Genomic DNA, 5711 nt, shown 5'->3' on the forward strand with positions numbered 1-5711 from the left:
TCACACATGAAGAAAACAAAAGATTGAATGATTAATTTTATAAAACACAATGTATGGAACAGTTGTATGAAACACAATGTGAAGGAATGAAAACTGAAACACAATGTATATGAACTTTGCATGCAAACCAATATAAAATAAAAATTAAAAAATAAGCAAAAAAGACAGCAAAAGATTATCACCAAGACAGGGAAGCAATAAAAAACCAAAATGGATGTCAAAAGAGTTTCGGAAACTTGGAGTAAAACATCAAGGGGCCAGAACAAAGCAAGAACTACTGAAGCGGAGAGTGACCAGGAGATTTCGAGGGCAGCTGGAGAAGAGAAAGCGGAATATCCTCACGGAATGTGCCAAGCGCTGGGGCTACACATCCACAAGGGAACACTATGCTTGGCATTTCTTATGCTGAAAAAACCAAAGAGCAAGTTCAAACTTGGAGTTGTAATACTGAAAGATTATGGACAAAATAGGGAGCTCTGGTGGCCAACTGGCAAGGAGTCGTGCTGCCAACCCAAAGGCATGCATATCGAAGCCACAATTGTTCCTAGGGAGAAGATGGGCAATCTCTTCCAGTATGATTTCCACAATCTCTGCAAACTCACTGAAAGATGAACCATGAGTCAGTTCTGACTCTAAGGCACATAACATAACGCATGCAGGAGCAAAATGGGAGCTCTGGTGGCCTCCTGGCAAGAAGCTGTGCTGCAATCTTGAAGGTGCACAGTTCGAATCTACCAGATGCTCTGCTGAAGGAGGGACAATCTCCTCCTGTATCAGTTGGATCCAATTTGACGGTACACACATACACATGAGATGGGGGGGGGGGGGAATAGGAAATGAAGAAAAGCAGACATTGAAAGAAGTTGGTAGAAATACACAGAGTCACAATACCAACAAGAGTGATTGACACTGAACCATTTCAGGATGTAGCATATGATCAAGACCTAGTGGTAACAAAGCTCAAGTCGCATTCACAATATTGGCAAAAGGCAGGGTCCCAGGAATTGATGGACCCACAATTGAAATGTTTCAACAAACAGTTGTAGCTCTGGGCATGCTTACTAGGCTGTGCCAAAAAATTTGGAAAACAGCTACCTGACCAATTGACTGGAAAAAAATACATATTTGTTTCTACCATCTCCCCCAACCTCCCCAAAAATGATCCACCAGAATGCAGAAATTATTGAACAATATCATTAACATCCAAGTTAATAATCTTCATCAAGATTATTTAAAAAATGTTGGGAACAGTCAAACTGGATTCAGAAGAGAAGGGATGTTGTTGTTGTTGATGTAGAGTCAGAACTGACTCAGAGCTCAGCCTCCTGTGAGTTTCCAGAGGCTACAACTTGTAGGCAGGAGATTGTCCATCTTTCTCCCACAGAGCAACTGGTGGATTCGAACCGAGTGCCTTTGGGTTGGCAGTGCAGTTCCTTACCACTAGGTCACCAGAGCTCCTTCAAAAGATATTTATTAGTGTTTTATTAACTATGCAAAGGAATTTGACCCTGTTGATCAGTTATGGCTAATATTGATAGGAATAAGAATCCCAGAACAAGAAATTGTGTTCATGCCAAACCTATACACAGGCCAAGAGACAGTTGTCCAAATAGGAAAGATTATGTCAATAAGTCGATTTACACAGCTGAGCTGTCAGGCAGCATATTTCCTGTTAGCTAGTCATCACAGGACCAGTGCTGTAAGTTTCCTTTCTTCCCCCCCTCCGCCCCCCATGCTGTACTATCTTTAATTTTGTCCTTTTCATTCACACTACCTAGAGATCATTTCATCAACTGTTCTGTTTGCAGCCAATCTCTTGTCTCTTTCTTCAGCAATGGTAAGTCGGGGACCCTTTCCTTGGGGAAGAGAAATCCATGGTTTATTGCCTTTTCCAAAACCAAAAATGGTGGAAAGCCGTGTGGCAAAGCTGTTGTCATTGGCATCTTTCACATGAACCACATCAAAAGAGCTAGGATGTCTCTCTCTGTCGGTGACCACACCAGTTCCTCCCAAGTTAGCACCTCCATGCGCAGGTCACCAGCGTCAAACTTGATGCAGTCATCTTTCCAGTCTGCAGATCAATCTGAATGGTGTCATTCACCTTGAGGAGAGGACCAGGGTAGCGGATGCATCAAGGGTCACCAGATGAGGGATCCCTTTTGTGCCCACAAAGATCTTTCTCACTTTGTATAATGTGTACTTTGCCCCTCAGGTGTAATGAGGTGAATTGACCCTTGGTGTCACAGATCAGATGGAAATTCTCTCCAGTCTTGTCAAGGCTGATCACATCCATAAAACCAGCAGGGGAGGTTTTATCAGTTCAGACCTTGCCATCAATCTTAATGAACTGCTGCATGCAGAGTTTTATAACCTCACCTCTGTGTCAGGGCAAACTTAAGTCTGTTTCTTAAGAAAATGATCAACGGCAGACATTCTCTTAATTTGTGGGTACCAGTAGATGGACGAGGAGCAAATACACCAGTAAGTTTGTCCAGCATCCAATGCTTTGGAGCTGCTACACGCTTCAGATGCTTCTTGGGACCAGGAGCCATGGCTTCGCTGGGCACAGAAAGAGAAGTTTCCTCTTTCAAGGTGGCATCTGTCTGGTTAGGCGCTTAGTCACCACGGAACACGCCCATTCAAGATGACTGCCCTCTAGAAGGTTACACAGAGGTCACTAACTTGGCACCTGAAAACTCTCAGCAGAGTTGAAGATTAAGAAGGAACACCTGAGGGTGTCTAGGCTACTCCTGCAGGGAGTGTCCCTGGGTCCTGTGAAGCCTGCATTAGCTGAATGCCGGCCTCCCTGGTCTGAAATGTCTCGAGAAAAGACTGATTCAAGTATATCATGTAAAGAGGGAAACAAATCGGGGGAATAGGCAAGTCCATGATTCAAGGAATACTTAGTAGTAATTCAGTTAAAGTTTAAAACAGTTTGAAGTCAGGGATGTCTGTTGGCCTAGTGGCAAGAAGCTACACTGCAATCCCAGAGGTACGTGGTTTGAATCCACCAGATGCTTTGCTGGAGAAGGAGGGACAATCTCCTCCTGTACCAGTGAGATCAGATATGACGATACACACAAAAAAATAATAAAAAAACCAAAACAAAACAGTTTGAAGTCTTCCTTCCTATTCACTGAAAAGGTTATCTTGGTTAGAAAGTCAGAAAATCTTAGTATGTGAACAGAAAGGGAGTGACACACAGGTACTTACTACAAAGTCGAGAAGCAGAACCTCAATAAGGATTTGAACCTGACAAAGGCTTCCAAACGTTTCGAGTTTGCCTTTGAGTCATGGTGTTGGAGAATAGTACTGAATATTTCATGGGCTGATAAAAGAACAAGCAAACATGTCCTGGAGAAAGTGGAACCAGGTGCCCCTTGGAGGCAAGGATGGTAAGGTTTCATCTCACGTGTTTGGGGCATTTGTTAGGACGGGCAGGTCTTTGGAAAAGGACATTATGCTTGGAAAGGTGGAGCGTCAGTGAAAGATAGGAAGACCTTCAGCCAGAGAGACTGACACGGTGATGCTGGGATGACACAGGACAGGGCTACAGTCGATTCAGCCGCAGGCTGAGAACAACAACCAGCGAAGAAGACAGATGGGTTCCAACCTGATAAGGAGGCTTCTTTCACTTGTCCTAGACTCAAAGGCACTTCGCCCTTTGAACATATTATGACTTTGTCTGTTGCATGTGTACTTAAAAAAAATGAGTCACTTGGGTTTTTTTCTAAATAAAAGAATGATTTCACCATTAAAAAAACTTAGTCGCTTAAATCAACTCTATTTTGTTCACAAGTTTCAGGTGTCAGGCACTCTGTAAAGTGAGCTCCTGGCCCTTGTAATGCCTGCATTCGCCTTTTCCTTGGAGAAAGACATCATGCTGGGAAGGGTGGAGGATCAGAGAAAGACCTTCAGCCAGATGGATCGACACAGTGACTGTGGCCAGGGCTGGCGCGCAGTGGAGATCATGAAGATGGGATGGGAGAGGGTCGCTACGGGTTGTAGTTGACTCAACAGTACATAGCAACAACATAGCATTGCAGTGGGATTGTTGTTGCTGTTATGTGCTGTCAAGTCGCTTGCGACTCATAGTGACCCTATGTACAACAGCCCTAAACCCTGCTCTGTCCTGTGCCAATCGCACCGTCTCTGACACACCCACCCTGATTACCCAAGTCACTGATTCAATCCATCTCAAAGAGGGCCTTCCTCTCCTGCGCTGTCCCTCCACCCTCCCAAGCATGATGTCCCTCTCCAGGGACCGGTCCCTTCTTACAACATGTCCAAAGTATGTCAGACGAAGCCCCAGAATCCTTGCCTTCAAGGAGTAGCCTGGCTTAACCCTCTCCAGGATGAATCTATTTGTTTTCTTACCCTCGATATTCTTCTCCAGCACCACATCTCAAAGGAGAATTTGTTCTCCTGCTATCCTCCCTAGTCATTGTCCAACTCTCTGACACATAACAACTGATTGCAAAGACCATGGCCTGTATCAGGTACACCTTAGTCTCCAGAGTGACACCATTGCTCTTCAGTACTTTGGAGAAGTCCCTAACAGCAGACTTTCCCATCACAATACGTCTTTTGATGCAGTAGGATACCAGATCCCCCAAAACAAGGTGAATGTGGGCTGACCTGTGTTTATTTATTAATGTAGTGAACAATTCCCCGTGTTTTCACCACGTCAAAGATTCTGCTCTAGATCTGGCTGGCATCTGGCTGTCTCCCCAACCCTAGAGCTCCTTGCTACAGAATCCCAGTCTCTCTTTCAACGGATAATCCCTGACAAGGGTGGGAGTAAACCAGGCAAATAGGACTTGGCTTGTACTTAGTTACTCATCTGCAGTGAACAATTTCACATCTTTATTTTGCACCACATCAAAGACTTTACTTCTGGGTACGGCTATCACAGGTCTCTCTTCCAACCCCACAGCACCTTCTTAGGAATCAAAACCTTTTTTTCAAGTTGACAGTCTGCAATGAGATGGAAGACTAGCAGGTAAGCTAGTTCCTTACCTTGTTTTCTGGTGTTTCGCCTCTGACTGCAGTCATCAAAAGGTTGGATGGGCTGGATGCCCAAGACGGCGTGTCCACAGGCTTGAGGTTGCTGCTGCCTGCCTGACCCAGGAGCTCAGCTGCCTGTGGACTGGAGCGCCCTCCTGTGGCCTGTGGAGCGTGGTGGTGCACCTGGGTTGCCCCAGATCAGGTGTCCAAGAGAGCCAGGTGGAAGCTCCTGGCGCTTTCGCCACCTGCACAGGCTCATTCCCACCACCTGGGAAGAAGCAAGTCAGCAACTCAGCTCAGTCACAAGGGAAAGAGACCCCATATCCTAATAGGAACAAAGTAAAAAAATTCGCAGAGATATTTAAAAATTGCCACAGAAACCTGCCTACCCATGAAGCCAACCTCCAGAAAAGCACCTTCAGGAGATGAAGAGTGAATGGTTTGTGTTCCTGGATCCAACCAGATCTGCAACAACAGGCTTGGCTACTCAGGTAAATAATTGTATTTTTTCCAAACTGGTTTGAGTGGTGTTTCTGCCTCTTGCAATTCAAGAGCCCTGCCAAGCATGTACGGGATAACTCTCCCCTCTTACACTTTGTACTTGGTTGCAGTTTAAACCCACTGAGCTATGGGAGAAAGGCTTGCCAATCTGCTTCCATAAAGATTACAGCTGAGAAAGCAAGAGCTCTACCCTGTTTCACATG

The 5711-nt window shown here is 45.1% G+C and overlaps 1 pseudogene; it reads right to left on the reverse strand.

Moving 5' to 3' along the window:
• Positions 1-1770: 1770 nt before the first annotated feature.
• Positions 1771-2552, reverse strand: LOC102850475 (annotated as a pseudogene).
• Between the last annotated feature and the right edge of the window lie 3159 nt (positions 2553-5711).

This window comes from Elephantulus edwardii, unplaced genomic scaffold (assembly GCF_000299155.1).
Source record: "Elephantulus edwardii isolate Elephantulus edwardi_28Jun2011 unplaced genomic scaffold, EleEdw1.0 scaffold00127, whole genome shotgun sequence".
NCBI classification, from domain to species: domain Eukaryota; kingdom Metazoa; phylum Chordata; class Mammalia; order Macroscelidea; family Macroscelididae; genus Elephantulus; species Elephantulus edwardii.